General features: G+C 29.4%; 1 protein-coding gene across 3 annotated transcripts in view; it reads left to right on the plus strand.

Moving 5' to 3' along the window:
• mthl1 (adhesion G-protein coupled receptor methuselah-like 1) overlaps positions 1-20,237 on the plus strand; it is a 121,345-nt gene that overhangs the window by 65,694 nt on the left and 35,414 nt on the right. The gene's annotated exons all lie outside the window — the stretch shown is intronic.

The raw sequence follows: 20,237 nt of genomic DNA on the forward strand, positions 1-20,237 counted from the left end.
GAAAAGTAGAAATCTAATCATACACATTTCACTGGTAAATTTATATATATCTGTGAAAATGTATTCCGATATGATTTCACTGAAATGATATAGTTTAAAAAATATTTTTGGGGATAGATTCGACTGCTTTTTTTATGAGGGTTATTTAGTTTTTTTTTCCTCTCCCACCCCCACCCCAAATACATTTGTTTCATAGATCTCTCTAAAATCCGAGGTTACCAAGAACGGGAGGTAAAGTGGGGATAATTCAGTCGACTTGGCCAGCTTCTAGCGCTTCCGAACATTGTCGGCAAAGGTACCGGAGTCAAAGAGACCGAAGTATCGGTGAGATACTTCCTCTTTCAGCTCTTTCGCGTGTTAAGTGACGAGAGTGAGAGAGATAATGATATGGTGTTTCGCAAACTGATATAGAACGAGTAACTCGCTTTAATTTCAGTATGCGCGTAGGCGTCCTATGGTTAACACGCATGTCGAGCGCTGCATCGTGGTCACGTGGTCAAATTATAATACCACATGCTTATCGGGGATTTCAACAGACTTACTGACATCTTTGAATATTTTAGGGCAACAAAAGGGATTAATTATATTTTTGATAGTATATTCTTTTAGCAGATATCGTTATTATATTTTTTCATATAATATTAAATAATTAAAAAATAATTAGTGGTTCTTGATTTTGTTAAAAAAAATCGTTTCGAATATCCTTATGTATTTTCCTAGATCGGTTCATATAAATGTCACATCATAACGAATTCTTATTTAGAATCGATGGCGACAAATTCTAGGATAGTCACATATGTGGTGTTCGTATTCTGAAGTATCATTTTTATTCCTTATGGTATTTTGCATTAGCCGTCAAAGATTTTGTGTAAATTGAATATTTACGACCGAAAAGTTTTCACTGATATTGTATTGGTGAGTGCCCACACAAACTTTTATAATTATCAGTAGCGTAATTTTAATAATATGACAATTTGAAAATTGCGATTATTTGGCACATTTTTCGATCGCGCGGTTGTACGTGACAGAAGCCGCCGTCCGGACGGCATATTAAATTTGCGACAGTGTGGTCGCTTACTCGAAGTCGTAAGTCTCAGTCGACTTCAGTTGTAACTTCGGTTCGGACAACTTCCAGAGAATGTAGTGCAGGCATAAATCTTATTGATAAACATCATTGGCACGCCCTTAAATAATTGTTATTGATAGTATCAGAATATTCCCCATAACAAAAGAGACTCCTATATTTATAAAGTTTTATTTAAAATATTTTCTATGCAAAGCACCATCCTTAAAATATAACAAAGGTATTGATTTATTACGAACACTATACGAACACAATTTCACTAAAATGTTTTGCCACATTCGAAAATGTATGATATTATATGGTAATTTCGGCAGGAAATCCTCCTTTCAATGTACCACATTGAATGTATGCACATACACTTAGCACCTGGTAAAATCTCGCACAATGCTTTAGTAAATGATAAATCATCCGCATTTTCAGTCGATTATCTACGAAACGACCTTGCATTGTCGCATACAAAAATTTTTATGTTTTGCCTTTTTTTCCGTTTCAATTCACTAAAATGTACCAAAAAATTACCTTGACTGACTGGCAAGACTTATCGCGTGTAATCCGTTTAAAAGGACCATTAGCCGCCTTCATTGTTTCTTTTTGCGCAATAATTATTTCGCAATTAGGAAAATCGGCATTGTTTTGACTCGTTTGAACGCTGTAGTCGTTTCCTTTGATAAATAGTTCAAAAGTCCATGAAACAAGTATTAAGTTGAATCGTTAAATATCTTGTCCGAATTATTTAACCTCTCAGATTTATTTAAATTATTATTTATTAATAGAAAAAATTGCGCTGTAAAATAATATGTTAATCTTGATTGGTGATAAATGCATGTTCGTTGCTAGATGACATTCGTATAAATTGGACGCGGTTCGTTTAATGAATTACGTGTGACATTTCGTTTAACCTTTGACTATTTTTAAACGCTCCGAGAAATCGAGTTGTTTTAGTAGCATTTTAATTATGGCATTGAAATTGACCTCTAGCACTTGCTTGCAAGTTCAAAAACTTTTAAGCATTGAGTTGTCAACATATATTGCCTCATTTATTTTGACTGCCATGTTTAACTTCTTACGCGGATCAGACCAGATCTTTTTAGCTTTGAGTTTGAGGAGCTGGATGATCCGAGACAGTGAAAGAATCGGTGAGCTTTAAACTTCTGAGGAAGAACAATGACGCAATCAAAAACCCCTTTGTATTTTTATTTTATTTCAATAATATTTTATCCTATTTCTATAGAGCGTTCCCCCATTTTTATACCCGAATCCTAGAGAAAATTTTAATAACAGCTGTTGCAACTACACTTTTCATATTTCGAACAATATAAATATGTATTATAAAAAAAAGAAATTTAAATTCGCTGACAGGAAAACTTTGTGGAAAGCCTCCATATATTTTTACAGTCTGCCGATTCCCACGCGGAACGGTTTTTTCTTATCTAATAATTAATGTAGTTTTTAGATGACCGAAGTAAAGAAAAGGCTGATTAGAGAAGTTGAGAAAAAAATTACAGAGCTTTTATATACGAATTGTAGAGAAATTTTTAACTCTTTAACCGCGGCTAATATTTTTGCGTGCCATTTCGAAATTGGCTTATAAGTGTTTTTTTTTTATCTTAAATTATACCAAAAAAACATATTACGAGGGTTCATCACACATTCAGGTGCCCAATGCAAATTAGCGATTTTCTTGATGAGTTCTATAGATGTCATCCGCAGTCAAAGGGTTAATAACAGCTGCTGCCACTTTACATTTTTCATATTAAGAACAATATAAAGATAGATTATTGAAAAAAAATTGTAAATTCGTCGACAGGATTTTTTTTTAAATATACATATAGATATACAGGCGGCCCTCGACTTTCGCACATAATTGGCTCCTGAAAATGTGTGCGAATGTTGAATGTACGAAAGTCGAGGATAGTAAAAAAAAAATAATTTGTGTGTATTTTAAAATATTTATTTATCAAGTAAATATAAGATGTTTAAGAGATACGTTTTAGTGGGGTTTGCGGGTGTTTTCTTTGAAAAGTAATCAAGAGTTAACTGTTTTCCACTATTCTTTTTCTTTTCCTCATATAGTATTTTATAACATGCTATGTTTTTATTGATCGCCCCACGCACTTGAGATATGCGTTCTCCATTGGGATCACAATCTTCTATAATATTTAAAAAATTTTCAAGGTGCGTGATGGCTTCATACATATTTTTTTTTTGTTAAAGAGTTTTCCAAAATAAACCTGTCTCAACTACATTAAATATTTGGCTAGAGGAATATTCTACATCTTCAATAATTTTGGATAATTAGGAAATAAATTCTTTTGCAGCATCTTTATCCGCATCAGCCTATTCTCCAGTAAATTTAATATTATGAAAAGAATACCTCATTTTAAAATTGTAAAATGAACCGTTACTTGCTTGAAAAGCCGTGTTAAAATCTTTTTTTAATCTATCCTTCCAATCTTTGTGCAAACTAAGAGCTTTTGCTTGAATAATTGAAATACTCAGAGGGACATCTTTTTGATGTTGGTCATCGATCCACGATGACAAAGATTTTCCGTTTCATCAATGTTTTTTCTTTGCTGTGTTTTTTTGGAAACATATCTTTAAAGATTGTGGAAATATATCTTTATTTTCCACAATTTTGAAAGTATTCTTTAATTATAATTTTAGTTGAAGATATCGTAGACCTGTTTGTATCATACGAACGTCCGATTGAAGCAAAAGATTCACCGCTATCAGAACGTTTTTTAAAAAAAAAATTTAATTTAAAAATATTGTTTTTTTTTTAAATGTGCGAAAGTCGAGGGCCGCCTGTAGTGGAAAGCCCACATACATTTTTACAGTCTGCCGATTCCCACGCGAAATAGTTTTTTTTATAAAAAGCTTTCAAGATGCATCCTTTTTTTAAACATCTGGCACGAACCCCTCATTTCTTATGCAGCAGTATTAAAAAACCCGCAGTAGTTATAAAACATTTCAAATTATTCGTACAAATTTAATTATTAATAAAAAAAGGCTCTATAAATTATCGAAGAAGTAACACTTGTGACTCTTGATAATATGGGTTTTACGAGGATCGCTTGTGAATTCAAAACATGTTTGTCTGTTGTCTTTAAATTCCCTATCATTACTTTTTCCATCTTTCGAGATGTCTTTTAAAGTATTGTAAATGATTTATGTAGAATCTTTTACTTATACTCTTTTTGTTTTACTTCTTGTTCAAACAAAAAGAGACTGACTTGGAAGCTTAAGATCCGGACACCGACCTGTTTTTATGATTGCTATTGACTGCGATACTGAATATAAATATAAATACATTTTCATAAGATTCGATATTCTCCCTCTCTCTCTCCATTAAACAAGTTTTCCGAAAACGTATCATTACAGCTTAAAATAACTCACGTAATATTCGTCATGCGCACTTACGCCGTTACGCATATGCATAATAGCACGAATTACGACGTAACTCTTCAGTGTGCGCGTGCGCTCTCAGGTGCGAAACGATGTAAGCGCCGTCGCGTGTCCCGGTCATTTTCTTTCGCTAATTGATAACACATGTGACCAACCACGCACATGATCCGAATGAAACCTCTTGACCATTAGCGACAAAATGGTAGCATGTGCGTCCCGACCAATTATCCCGGCGATAACCACTGTCGGCTAATTGTTAGCGCCGTTAACGTCAGTGAGGAGTATCGTAAGTTGTGGGAGGTCGGTACTTTAAGCTTTTTACCTCTCGTAACATTACATTGTATTTTATATTTATTTAATAAATATATGTGCAAGGCTTAACGGTAATGTACATAAAAACAATAATGTATAACTCTGCATATTTTAATAGAAGTGCCGTAGATGTGAATGTAGTGGCGTAGCAAATATAACTTTAGCTGGAGTTGGGATGTGATGTCTTCAGCAACTTTTACGAATCTCATGCGAGTTTATTTCGAACAAATAGGTTGAGTTGGAAATCTTTTGGCACGCCCCTGATTAAAAAAATGTCTATAATTATTTTTCATTTTACGCGTTACTCAAGCAACTTTATTAAATATACAATTATATTACTAAAATATCAAAAAATTAAATGTCAGAAATAGAGATTTTGTTACAATGTTCCCACTCACTTATGACCTATATCATTGTATTTAACGAAGTGTAGCGTCCTGTCATGATTTTCATGAGCTTTGGCATTGTATAGTTTGCTCAAGTGGTCAGAATGACAGTTTAAATGTTTGTTTTAAATACCGCCATTAAACCGTGCAATCATGTACAGATTTAACTCGCACTACACAATAATTTTAACTGATGTCAATAGCACTTTTATTGGTTTAGTCTTAGCTGCGCATTTACCATTTAATTTTAAATCTAAATTTAGTTTTCAATCAGCAAGTCTAAATAACGTCAATATTTTGATAGATCCGTACACGATGCACGCTAGATTGTATGCTATTAGGATTTCGCTCATTTCGCGTGGGTTTGTTTATTCCCAATACATACCATTTTTATTTTAAAAGCATTTGCTGTTCAATAAACACATGTTGATCTTACAATAAGAAGAGGACGGTAAGGCAAGGTCGGTGACATTGCTTTGAGGAAAGATTCTCCATCTCGACATGAGATCATCGATCCTCCTTCCTTAGTCTTGACTGTCTCGCTCCAGTTGGCAAATGTGAAACTTTCCGGCTTTCGTTAGTTGCGCAATTTGCTTGCCAAGAACAACGCTCCGGTGTATTTCGTTCGTTTATAATAGTCTTCGATTCCGAGAAGTCTGATTGGACAAATCATCGAAATTTGCACGCTCTACGAAAGCTGCAAACCGACGGCTCCCAAATAGTCATATAAATTGTTAGGTAAAATTCGTGCATTTACAATTTGTTTTACGCTGTTATGTGAATAGTGTATAACATTTTAGTGGTAATTGACGCTAACTGCCGACGATGGTGAATTAATTGATATTTATTATTTTTTGCAGTTTAGTGTGGTATTAGGTTGTTAATTTTTTATTGAGATAAAAAGCTATAATTTTATTTAAAATGCTCCATTTACATAAATTGCCAACAATTTAACATTGAATGAAAAATCTTCTTGATGATTATCAGTCGCTAAAGTCTTTCTTATAATCCCTCTTGTAGTTGGCCGTCCCACCGAAAGAGGTGGTGAAGGAAGCCATGGGTATAAATCAGGGGCGTATATTCAGGGTGTGCTAGGTGTGCGGCGCACACCCGCAAAACAATCTAAAATATAAATTTAGAAAATTTAGGGCGTAAAGCGACATCATTTTGCATACAGTAGTATGCAAAATTATAAAATTTTAATATGCAGTGTATAGTATGCATTGGTATTTGTCATTCGCTCTGAACGTTTTCGCGCGAGCGATCGTTTTGGAACAACACATAACGCGCCGACCTTGCGCGCGGCCGCCGACTAAAGTAAATTGTTCCGAGATTTAACGGCTGAAGTCGATCTGTCGGCTGGCAGCGCTCAGTAGTAAAATTGGTCTCGAATTTGGTGCGCGTACTTCAAAACGTCGCTGCTTTTTTATTACATTATATCACAATAACAGGTCACTCATTTTTTATATTTTGGCGTAAAATAGTTTATTATCTTATTTACATATGATCAATATTTAATTTTCTATTCTAGATTATATTTTTTTATTTACCCCAATACTGATGAAGAATACTGTTGAAGATATTTTGAATAATCCATTTTCAAAAATAAGTTATGAAATTAAATTGAAGATAATCAAAATTGGCAAACCACGTCCACCTCTTCCCAATTTATTAATGGTTTGCAAGCCAAAGTACTTGAAGTTTATCCATTGGCCATTTTTACACACTGCTATGCTCATATGTTGAATTTAACATTACAACAAGGTCTTTCCAATATAAAAGTGTGCAAATCATTCTTTCAAACTTTAAATGGATTGTCTGCATTTTTTTCGAAATCTTCCAAACGAATAAATGCTTTACAAGAGTTTGTAGGTAGAAGACTTCCTTCTGTTACACCTTCAAGATGGAATTACACATCACGGTTAAGTAACACAGTGCAAAAATACAGAAATGAATTTACGGACTTTTTTCGAGACGTCGTGAAAAATTGTGAACTATGGGATCCCGACACTGTAATAAAAGCACGAGGTTTTCTTAGCTTTTTGGAAGATTTTGAAACAAGAAAACTTCTCCACATATTTTCAAACCTTTTTGGAAAAACTGATGTGTTATACAACATTTTACAATCCAAATCTTTTGACATATTATATTGCTGTAAGAAAGTTACCGAAATTTTGCAACAACTCAGACATGAACAGGAAAATAATTATGAAACATTATGGGATTCTTATGTAACGGAAGAAAATTATCCAAGACTGAGTAATGATTTGCTTGTTGAAGAAAAGCACGCGTTTTGCCAACTATTTAATACAATAGTTGATAATATATGTAAGCAAATTGAAAACCGTTTTTCTTCAATGTCCAAATTGGAATATTTTCACCTTCTGGAGAAAGAAAAATATGAGCAATATAAAGAAAAATTTCCAAATGAATTACTTACCAAACTGCAACAATTCTATGGAGCATTATTTGATTATATAAGTTTAAAAAATGAGCTTGCTGTTCTTTATCATTTACCTAAATTTGCAGAGAAATCTGTTCATGAGCTTGTACAATTTATGAACACAAATAATCTTGAGTCAGGTTTTCAGGAAATAGATAAATTAGGCAAACTAATATTAACTCTTCCAAGCAGTACTGCTTCAGCAGAACATTCATTTTCTGCTCTGAAACGAATTAATAATTGTTAATCGAAGTACCCAAGGCCAAGAAAGGCTATGTGGCCTTAGCTTGATTTCAATAGAAAAAGGGATCCTTATGGATATTAAAAAGAAGAGCACTTTTTATGACAGCGTGATAGAAAAATTTATGATTAAAGAAAGAAGATTAGATTTTATATATAAATAATTATAAGTTTATGTTTATTGGAAATTTGATATTTTTATATAATAATATTTTAGATTAGGTTTGATGTTTATTTATTTATTTATATATGGGAAAAAGCTGTAAGGCAGTTTAGGCATGTCAAAACCTCGGCTAATAAAAATGAAAAAATGTACTTTTTTTTTATTTTTTATAGCACACCCAATATTAACACCCACCGTACGCCACTGGTATAAATACAGGAACTCGGGCAACCGACAATCACTTTCTCTTGACCATCTACTTCGGAGCTGAAGGGATCAAAGCTTCAGTAATTAGTGAAGTATGTGGTATTGTACCCTTATAGAACAATATCGCTTTAAGTCTTCAGAAAAGAAAGCGACTTCAACAAAATTGTATTACAATTTTTTTTTTAAATACGTATACATATTTCGGCAAAATAAATGTTGAAAAGCAATTTATATTGCCGATTGTTTTAGTATCTAACAGGAAAATTAGCGTGTAATAAATCATACAAATATAATTAACGTATTTTTTTATCAACATTTTATTGTACAGTGTTTTTGTTATCAATTTAAAAATATTGTAAATCAATGTCAGTCTTATTTTTTCATATTTTATTTTAATTGAATGTTTGTGAACCATTAGCTTTTATGTTGTTGCAGTTAGTTACAGTTAAACCAGTGTCATTTTGATTAAGGTTATTAATTTAATAAGCACGCTCAGTTTGAAAGCGATCACTTTCATTCATACTTTCACAAAAACAATATAGTATCAAAAACCAGTTTGAGTTGCAAAATTCAGTTGTAACATGATCTTTAATTTGTATTTTTTTAATATTAATAAATACTAGACGGCTATTTTACATGTTTATTAAAAATAAAATAATATTGGTCACGTGTTTCATACGTTTTAAATTATTATTACTACACTAGACCAACTTATGTATACAATACATAATAAATTTAATATCTTCTGTAGTACCACATGGATCAAATCTTAATCCGTTACCGTTTTCATTTTATAAATATTGTGTAACGTAATACAAGTTGTAACGTAATTTTTAAATTCGGAGCAAAATACTTCGTTATACTGTGATCAGTATGAAAGTTTTTCGGGGACAAATTGAAGATTTGTATGCTGGGAATTTCGTTATTTCGGTATTCGTTACAAAGATTTCACTGTATTATTATTTACCCCTTACATATTTTATGTATAACGCTTATATTTTCCTTGGATAAATGGGAAGGAAGGGTAATTTAGGCCAATATCCGTACTATTGAATAGTATAACTTACGGGTGGTCATTTGTGGGCGACCAATAATGACAAATAAATATTTTAAGACTGTTCCAATTATTCGAAGCAGATTAATATAACGGCAATAGCCTTTGAAAGTCTATGTCAGTTTTGCTCTTCAAACTTTTCCTTTGTTTTTATGTTCCGAAATGAAGATTTCACTTTTGTTTTGTTCATAAATGCACCATTTTTTGATTATAGATTTTTAAAATGTTATTTTGTTAGATGCCCACGGCATTAATTATAATGTGGTTAGTCTTGAAAAATTCTTGATAAGGTATGATCTTTAGAATAATTTAATATGAGTTTGATTACAAAGAAAATTACCCACGATTACAAAGAAAATTTCAACAAATACTAAGGAGTAAGCATAATTTTTTATAGCCAACCCTTTTAATGTAATGCATGCACTACACTCTCTTGAAATTAGCCAAGGTTGGCCAAGGACGTAGAATATAGTGGGTTACTTCTGTCGAGTTCGGTTCTGCCCGCTCTAAAATCTCTCGGAAGTTGTCTGAGATTACCGAAAACGGGAGGTAAAGTGGAGTAATTCAGTCGACTTGGCCAGCTTCGAGCGCTTCCGAACATTGTCGGCAAACGGACCGAAGTCAAAGGAACCGAAGTCGGAGCTGCTCTTTCGACCGAAGTTGGAGCTATCGGTGAGATACTTCCCCTTTCGCTCTATCACTTGTTAAGTGACGACAGTGAAAGCGATAATGATATGGTGTGTCGCAAACTGAGATAGAACGAGTAACTCGCATCAATTTCAGTATGCGCGTAAGCGTCCTATGGTTAACACGCACGTCGAGCGCTGCATCGTGGTCACGTGGTCAAGTTATAATACCACATGCTTATCGGGGACTTCAACAGACTCTTACTGATATCTTTGAATATTTTAGGGCACCAAGAGGGATTAATTATATTTTTGATAGTATAGTCTTCTAACAGATATCGTTATTATATTTTTTTTCATATAAAATTAAATAATTAAAAAATAATTAGTAGTACATGATTTTGTTAAAAAAAAATCGTTTCGAATATCCTTATGTATTTTCCTTGATCGGTTTATGTAAATGTCACTTATTTAGAATCGATGGCGTCAAATTCTAGGATAGTCACAGATGTGGTGCTCGTATTCTGAAGTATCATTTTTATGCCTTATGGCATTTTGCGAAAGTCGACAAAGATTTTGGGTAAATTGAATATTTACAACTGAAAAGTTTTCACTGATATTGTATTGGTGAGTGCTAGAGTCTCCAATTACTCGAACCATCAACTACTCGAGTATCGAATATTAAAATTTTAAAATACTCGAGTACTCGAGTATTTTCGAGTATTTACCAAATGTACCAAAATAGCTATTATTCAAATTCGTGCACATATAAATAAATAAATAAAATACTTAGTATGTTAATTTTTACAATTATTTTAACTTCACGAACATACTTTTTAAAAACAATAATGCAAAAAGTGTCTCGAATTTAATATTACTACTAACCTTTGGTTTTAATATTCCCGTTATGGAAAAAACCCTTTTCGTTGCTGTTGATGTTGGTCTTATTGTCATTAACGCGTTGGATAAGGCTTCTAATTTATATCTGTTCGCTTTTTATAGATATAAAATTTTTTGAACTCTCTTTTTATGTTCTCTTCTTTCATTACCTTCTCTGCTTTTCTCTTATTTCCTTCGACTATTGACAAAATAGCATTTTGTAATTCTTCTTGAATAGATTTTTTTTCTTAACAATATACAATATTCTACTCCTTCTGATTAATGCGAAGAATTTGAACGTATATCCTTCGAAGATGTATTTGGGTGAATCCTTTTCACTCTAGAGCTAAACGGTTCGCAAAGAACTGACTTTACTTTAAATGCCTTTAAAACACACAATTGTTTTGATTTATATTTTAAGCTGAGGGATCAGTATAAACAATTTACAACACTTTATGCTACAACTGCATAGTCATAAAACCTAAAAATTTTTTTGTTGATATTTCATATTGTTCATTGCCATAAATTAGATAAGTCGGGACTGTCGAACAGAAAACACAAAAGAAATTTCTCCGTTGTACCCACTAACATAGCCGACGACCGGAACTATGCAACTATGGAACTATGAAAAAATTATACCTGATAGTAACCGCTCTAACTCGGGACTTCGGGCATAAACGCCAAATAAAAGCAAGACGTTAACCTTTACCGGACCGAGTTAAAGTTATTTTTGTTTCTGAAATATTTCAAATTTTTTTAATTTCGAGTATTAATCGAGTAATTTTCAAAATACTCGATTATCAAGTACTTGAAAAATAGACAAAAATACTCGAGTATCGAGTACTCGATTACTCGAATTGGAGACTCTAGTGAGTGCCCACACAAACTTTTATAATTATCAGTAGCGTAATTTTAATAATATGACAATTAAAAAATTTCGATTATTTGGCACATTTTTCGATCGCGCGCAAATATGCCGGTTGTACGTGACAGAAGCCGCCGTTCGGACGGCATATGAAATTTGCGAAAGTGTGGTCGCTTACTCGAAGTCGTAGGTCTCGACCTACGGTTCGGACAGTTGTGATAGGCGGAAACGCCTTATATAGAGGGTGGTTTAATTACAGACAGAGCTTCTGACGCTTGATTAAATTATCACGCAGAGATTTATGCATTTTATATTAACTTGAAAAACTTTCTACTCGCCTGCATTGCGAAATCAAGCTTACGGGTGGTCAACGAAATATTTGTAGAGATGAGTGTATTTTATAATTCGTATAAATAATTGGCGAACTTTCTAACCGAACAATGCTTTTAATTTTGTTTTTTGGTTTGACTTTTTAAAACAAAAAACAGATTTACATCATCGTAAATCTTTCGTCGAATTTTGATATTAAAACTTTTTCCATTGAATCCAATATTCGAGGGGCAATAAAAATATATTTAATATAATTTATTATTCTACTCGTATTTCAATAGATTAATTTAAATTTCTACTAAACCTAATGCTATGAACATGCTTTGTTAGATAGTTGTTAAACATGTGGAAATATCGCACCCTTAATTAGTATTCTCGCGAACAATTTTGTTGTGATTTAGGAGCTTGATATAAAAATAGAGGATCTTAAGAGTCAACATACTGAATTTTCTTCTCTCCGTTATTTTATTATTGCGCTAGAGAGATTTGTCATTTCGTGATTGCTTATTATGGCGTAACAACAAAGTACACCATTAGCCATGTTTTACTGTTATGCTTAATTGTCTCAATTTGCCGCCAGGGCGTCGACGCACTTAACTTTTTCGCATGGCACCACACATCTAGAGGTCAATCTGGATCACAATTGTACTTTAATTATGGCCGTATCAAATTTCAAGTTTAATTGCGGTTAAATATAGTAGAATGTAGATAGGTGGGAGCCAAGATAAATATTATACAATACCACTATATACTTTTCTCGGGGGTACTATTTAAAAAAAATATGTTATTTTAGTCACGCTACTTGAATCTGACTTTTGAATCGATTTTTTCATACTAAACAACCGCATAAACTTTCAGAGAAAGCTTTCAGCTTGATCGATGCGCTTGCCGTATATTTTATTCTCTTTTTACGATGTCCGTCGTGAAAGTAGCATACAGGAAACTGCTTAATGGACCGGTTGATTGGGCGACGACGGAACGAAGGCCGACAAAGTGTATTGGTAAATCGGTAATGCAGTTTTCTATACAGACACCGATCGGTCATAATGCAAAGTCCCAAAATAGACCAAAGAGTCCAATCCAATCCAACAAGAGCCCGTGTTAATCGCGAGGAGTGGATAAAGGTCGTAAATTGTATCGGGTAAATATTTTTCGGTCGACGAAAATACTCGAGACGTTATCGGGTCACAATCTGAAGGTCTTATCTTGATTTATGTGGAAATTTAGATCTATGAGATAATAAATACCATCTAGATTCTAGATATGTATGGAGAGGTTCGTTTGCTTTGATATAAGCATTATTTTAAAAATCTGTTCCATTTGCTTGATACATTCTTCAATTCTAATCAGTCTTAGCGGAGATATTTCTCTTCCTCTTGTTCCATTGACATTCTTAGTCATTGTTCCATATTTATAAATCATTTTGAATTGATTTAATTTTGGTTTTAACCAAAATATATATAATTAATTTATTATAATATATTATGATTCACTTAAAGCTTACTATTTACATTTTAATTATGAATTTGTTAAGTGAAAAAAGTATAAATTTTGCTTACTAATAATATATTATATTTTTTATACCACTTATAAAATATTATGATACATATACACTTTAAGCTCTTTTCCTAAATAAATAATCACAAATTTTTAATGTATAAAAATGAAACATTTTTCTATATATAATCAATAGCATATTTTTCTACATAACGATTTTTTCATTCGTCATTTTTGTTTCACTAAACACATATAAATAGTTTTAAATTGCAGTTTTATGATTTAATAAAATATACAATGCAACAAAGAATACTTTTTCAGTTTTACATTGTTATTATGAATTTGTTAAGTAGAAAACGTGAAACTTTTGCTGTATAAATAGTATTTGCTTACACTATAAATGTTTTTCTTTTAAGATGTCTGTACATAAATCACTTTTAATTGCATTTTTATGATTTATTATAACATGCTATGGAAAATAATATTTTGAATTTATTTAAAGTTTAAGTTTTATATTATTATTAAAAAAAAATAAGTACAAAAAGAGAAATTTTGCTTAATAAATTGTATTATTTACACTATTTATTTTCATTGAACATTTTTACTTTACTGAATACATACAAATAATTTTAAATTGCATTTTTATTATTTATAATAATATATATTTTTAGATAGTATACTTAGAACTCAATAAAGTTTTAGTTTGACATAATTAATATGAAAATTAAAACTTTTGTATATACACCATAATCGTATTTGCTTACACAATGAATATTTTTCATTCATGATTTTTGTACATAAATAATTTTTAATTGCATTTTATTATTTAATATAATATACTATAATCCAGAAAATATTATGAAATTATTTAGTTTTAGTTTTACATTTTAATTGTGATTTTTGTAAGTAGAAAAAGTGGAATTTTGCTTTATAAATTGCATTTTTTATTATTATTTTATTTTATTAATTTATTTAGCTTAATAGCTAATCTTTACATCTAACAAATTTAGTAAACATATATATAAATATATAAAAAATACATAACAGAAAGAAAAAATAAAAATATACAATAATAAAGTCTTAATATTAAAATTTATTTCTATATGTACGAAGGTGTTTTTTTATTCCATTTATGAAACTCGCTGTTTCGGATTTCTCTCGGAAGACTATTATATAAATCAAAACCTCCGTACATAATTCCCCTAGCCGTACTCGTTTTCTTATACTTAATTATCTTTAAATTTTCTCTATTTCTAGTATTATATTTATGTACATATTTATTTCTTATTAAATACTTCTTAAAATATTCTGGTAACATATTATTTTCTAACTTATATATAAATACTAAAACATTCATACTCGATATTTCTTGAACATTCAACCATTCTAATCTATCAATCATACTTTTACAATTAGTTAATCTATTTTTATTTAAGATTACTCTCATTGACCTATTTTGTAATTTTTGCAACATTTGTTTATCTAATTTATTTAACATATTTAATAGTGTTGCACAATAATTAAAATGGGGCAATATTATACTATTGTAAATTATTTTTTTTGTATTTATACTTAATATATTTCTTAATCTAGACAATAAACCTATTTTTCTACTAATTTTTTTTAATATGTAATTACAATGTTCTTTAAAATTTAATTTTGTATCAACAATTACTCCTAAATATTTTATATTATCCACTATTTCTATACTAGAGTTATTTATTACTATTTTGGTACTATTATCTAACACATTTTTATAATTAATAAACATACATTTAGTTTTATTCTCATTTAATTTAAGTACATTATTTTTTAACCATATTTCTAATATACTTAATTCATTATTTAAATTATTTACAATTTCTTTAATGTTATCAGCTATGCAATACATTAATGTGTCATCCGCAAATAGATGAATTTTACATTTTTTCACGTTATTAACTATATCATTAATATACAAAACAAATAACAATGGTCCCAATTTAGACCCTTGTGGTACTCCATAAGACACTAATTTCTCTTCAGAATATACATTATTTATTTTAACTTTTTGTTTTCTTTTATATAAGTAATTATTAAACCATCTTAAAACTATATCACTTATACCTATACTCTCCAATTTCTTTAACATTATTTTTCTGTCTATTGTTTCGAAGGCTCTCTTGAAATACAAGAAAACTGCTCCAATGATTTTGTTTGTATCCTTAGCCAACAGCCAATCATTTATCACTACTTGTAATGCAGTTTCAGTCGAATGCTTTTCTCTGAATCCCGATTGTTGTTCACATATTATGTTTTGAGAAGTAATAAATTCCTTTAATTGTTTGATTACTACTTCTTCTATTATTTTTTCTATACACGGTAGCATGTTGATTGGTCTCATTTGCTTTACTAAATATCTATAAAGTGTTTTAAAATACATTTTATTGCTTGAATTTATTATTAAATGATACATATTATACTTTAGATTACACTTAATGTTTTGGATTTTGTATTATTATAATAATTAAATAGAAAAAGTGAGAATTTTGATTTATAAATAGCATTCTTTACACTATATTTTTTATTTCTGCTTCACTAAAATACATTTAAATATTTTTTATTTCACTTTTGTGCTTTTTTATGATATATTATACATTGATGCATAGTATGCTTTGGCCTTATTTAATGTTTTATGTTCAATTTTATAATTACATATTTTTAAAGTACAAAAGTTTCGGTTATATTACGATTTTTTTCTTCAACCTTTTTTTTTAATATTAAAATACACATAAATTATTTTATTATATTTTTTATGGTTTATTATAATATTAAATCATTGTATTCTTTCGATTCGTTTAAAGTTTTGGGTTTTGCAATTTAATCATGATTTTTTTAGTAGAAGAAATGAAATTACTTATATAAAATGTTTTTTTATTTCAATGATATAAATATTTGTTATTCTACTTTTACAATCAAAAATAATATAATATGATTTATGGAATATTTATAACTCGTTTCAGTTTCGCATTATAATTTTTACACTATTTATTTTTTCATTATTTTTGCTTCACAAAAATACATTAAAATATTTTTTTACTTCATTTGATTGCTTTGGTACAATATAATAAGATTTATATTACATTTTAACTCATTTAAAGTCTTGCATTATTATTTATGAATCTGCTAAGCAGAAAATTTTTTTTATTTTTTACATAATATTGTTTTTACTGCACTGAATATACATACATATAAATAATTCTAAATTGCATTTTTATGCTATAATATAATATTATGTGATACATAGTACACTTTTAATTAATTTTTGTGTTCTACATTACAATAATGTTTATTTTATGATTTTTTCATTCAAAATTATTGTATAAAAATAAATTTTAATTGCATTTTTATGACTTATTATAAATTACTATAATACAGAGCATATTTTAATTATGATTTTTGAAGTAGAAAAGCTAAAAATTTAATTATATAAATCGTATTTTCTACGCATTGTTTTTGCTTTCTCATATAAATTATCTTGAATATATTTTTATGATCACTACTGTAGTGAATAGTTTTTTTAATCATTTTTTTACTGTGAAATGTCATTTTATACGGCTAATTATGAAACATAGCTATATTATTATTTTGCTGAGAATAAACCTAATTGCATTCTATGACCATATAATATGTAAAATTATTATGCTTTTTTTAACTATGAATTTTGCCATTAAAAATCCATAAACAATAACTTGTTTAGTAAAATTCAAAGTTTTATGTCGTGGATAAAATTCGGATATGTGATACATTTACAATTGGAGCAAATTAATAAGTTCTATAGTAGACAATTTCTTTAATTTGATAATACTTTTTATTTTATTAGGAAATGTAATATAACCTCGAATAAGATTTAATGTCTTTCGTAGTTAAGCTTGCCATGTTTTTTATTCTGGTGGTTTTTCACTTTCTATCCATTTTAGTGAGTGAATATTTTCATTTGAGAAATCATATGAATCTTCTATTATGTCTATTATGTTAAGAACAATATTTTTTCTTCGATTATAAATATATCAAAAACGAGAGTTCTCATTAAAAAAAAACTAATGATGGCAAAAATTATTTTAGTGAAATCTTCTTACATATCGCCAACAACTGTTTTCTGATTTATGGAGACATTCGAACCCTATTCTTAATTGTTCTCGAGCACTACATTTCAAATACGTCTATCTGTTCTATTTAGCCCTTATAAAATCCAGCATCTGAACCATATAAGGTTATTGAGAAAAGCAAAGATTTAATCAGAGGCATTTTGTTTACAAGTTATGTACAACCTAAACCTTGTAGGATTTATTATATATTTTTTTATTAATTATAGATGTGTCATATTTGTATATATTTACTAACGCCTTAATTGTATTTACGTCAAAGTAGTACTGCATCCATTTTTTATAAATAAATCATGTGGCCCATGATCACACGAAAGTGATTACCTCACCGCGAATCTCTCCTCATTCGAAACTCATTCACCTGTGGGCTTTGAGCAAATTACATTCTTATACACATCAAGTTTCCTTTTAAGGACTGTTCGATTTTTAAGACGCTTCCATATTTTAAAATCCTTGGCCGTAATTGCACCCAATTCATAACCACAAGAACAATTATCCAAAGTGACCAAACTGGTTTCGCTTTTTATCGCAATTAAATCTTTCCTCGGACGATCTCAATTATCCGAAGCTGCTCAGATCTCGGGATAAGATCTTTTGAGCTCTGAATGTCACTTGGTCTTGGTTTGGCAGAGATACTCCTTCGTATCGTCACGGTCATGGAATGCATGGTTTGTAGTCGCCATTTCGTATATCACAATAGTGTCACGCGTTTGCACATTGTCGTCGCTGAACCGATCTTTGACCTCGCAGGTGAATATCATATCTCATCCGCGCAAACAGTTACAGAGCTTTGAACTCGGGACAGTATGATAAAAACGTCATGACTCATCAAAAACAATGGTCCAGTTCGGATGTGTTCAAAATCAACAGAAGGATAAATCAAGTAATTTTTAAGTCCTATTATAATAGTTTTGGTCTCTATATTATATTAGTATAAAACATAAAATAAATATATTTTAGTAGTTATTTTTATTATTGTAATGTCCTATATTTATTAAAAAAAAATTTTGCACAAATCTGTAGCGATTTTTATACCAAATTTTATTATTTTTTTTATAGTACAAATCAATGCAGTGTATTTAAGATATATTAACTAACATAATAATGTAGGTAAAAAAAAAAGTTTTTTTAAATTTATTATAAAAATAGTTGTCTTATATTTGTGACAAAAATCTTATTGTATAGTTAAGAAATCAATTGTAATAAATATATACATTTATCTATATACAAGTATGTTACTACACAGATAAGACAACTATATTTAAAAATAAAATTACACGCTGATCTTTCATTAATTTCGTCCCTTTCGATTTTTTTAATATATCTATCAATTTAATTCTTATTTTATATTATAATAAATTATGAAACATACTATGATTGAATGCTGAGTTTATTTTATTAAGATTTTATATTATTATAATTTTTAAATCTATCTGTACGTCCATGTGTATTTATTTGACTAAAGTTCTTTGTAGTAATTTTCATAGCATTTTTTATTATAGATATTTTAAACTAAGCTTATTTTATCATATATTATAAATACAGTCTCTAATTAAAAAATATTTTGTATGATTTCTTCACAGCGAAAGTGAACCTATGTATTTCAGGGAAATTTCTATATAACTTATATTTATAGCAAAAATAATATTGTTTAATTTAGAAATCAATCGTAAATAGCATTAAACAACAAGACAACTCAGCTTATAAACCGAGTTGTCTTAGTTATGTGACTAAATTTAATATACATATAATATAAAATTACACGCTAATTTCATTAATTTCCTCTTATTCAATATTTTACCTTTGATATTTATAAATTACATTTATAATAATCTGCCTCTTATAAATATAAATTCTACTTTAAAAATATTTTTTAAGATTTCTTTACAGCAAAAATAATGTAGTATACTTTAGAAATCAATCGTTTAAATCAATGTAAATCACATTAAACAACAATATTTTGTCACAAAGATAAGACAACTCGGTTTATAAATCGAGTTGTCTTATCTTTGTGACTTAATCTTATTTATAAATATTTTAAATACATATAAAATTACACGCTGATCTCATTAATTTCCTCCTATTCAATATTTTACCTCTAACATAAATATTTATAAATTAAATTTATATTAATCTGCCTCTTATAAATACAAATACTAATTTAAAAATATTTTTAAAGATGTTTTTACAGCAAAAGTGAACCAATTTATTTCAGGAAAATTTCTGTTTAACTTATATTTACAGCATAAATAATTTAGTATTCTTTAGAAATCAATCGTTTAAATCAATGTAAATCTCATTAAACAACAATATTTCTTCACAAAGATAAGACAACTGGGTTTATAAACCGAGTTGTCTTATCTTTGTGACTTAATCTTATTTATAAATATTTTATATACATACAAAATTACACGCTGATCTCATTAATTTCCATATTTTTTACCTTTGACATAAATATTTATAAATTAATTTATATTAAGCTGCCTATTATAAATACAAATTCTAAATGAAAAATATTTTTAAACGTCCGATTCTAACAAAATCTTGAAAATACTTAATATATATTAATTAACAGTCTTAAGTTAAAATTTAATTTTAATG

Source organism: Plectrocnemia conspersa, unplaced genomic scaffold (genome assembly GCF_051122295.1).
Source record: "Plectrocnemia conspersa isolate PC_06_02 unplaced genomic scaffold, ASM5112229v1 ptg000011l, whole genome shotgun sequence".
Classification (NCBI taxonomy): Eukaryota; Metazoa; Arthropoda; class Insecta; order Trichoptera; family Polycentropodidae; genus Plectrocnemia; species Plectrocnemia conspersa.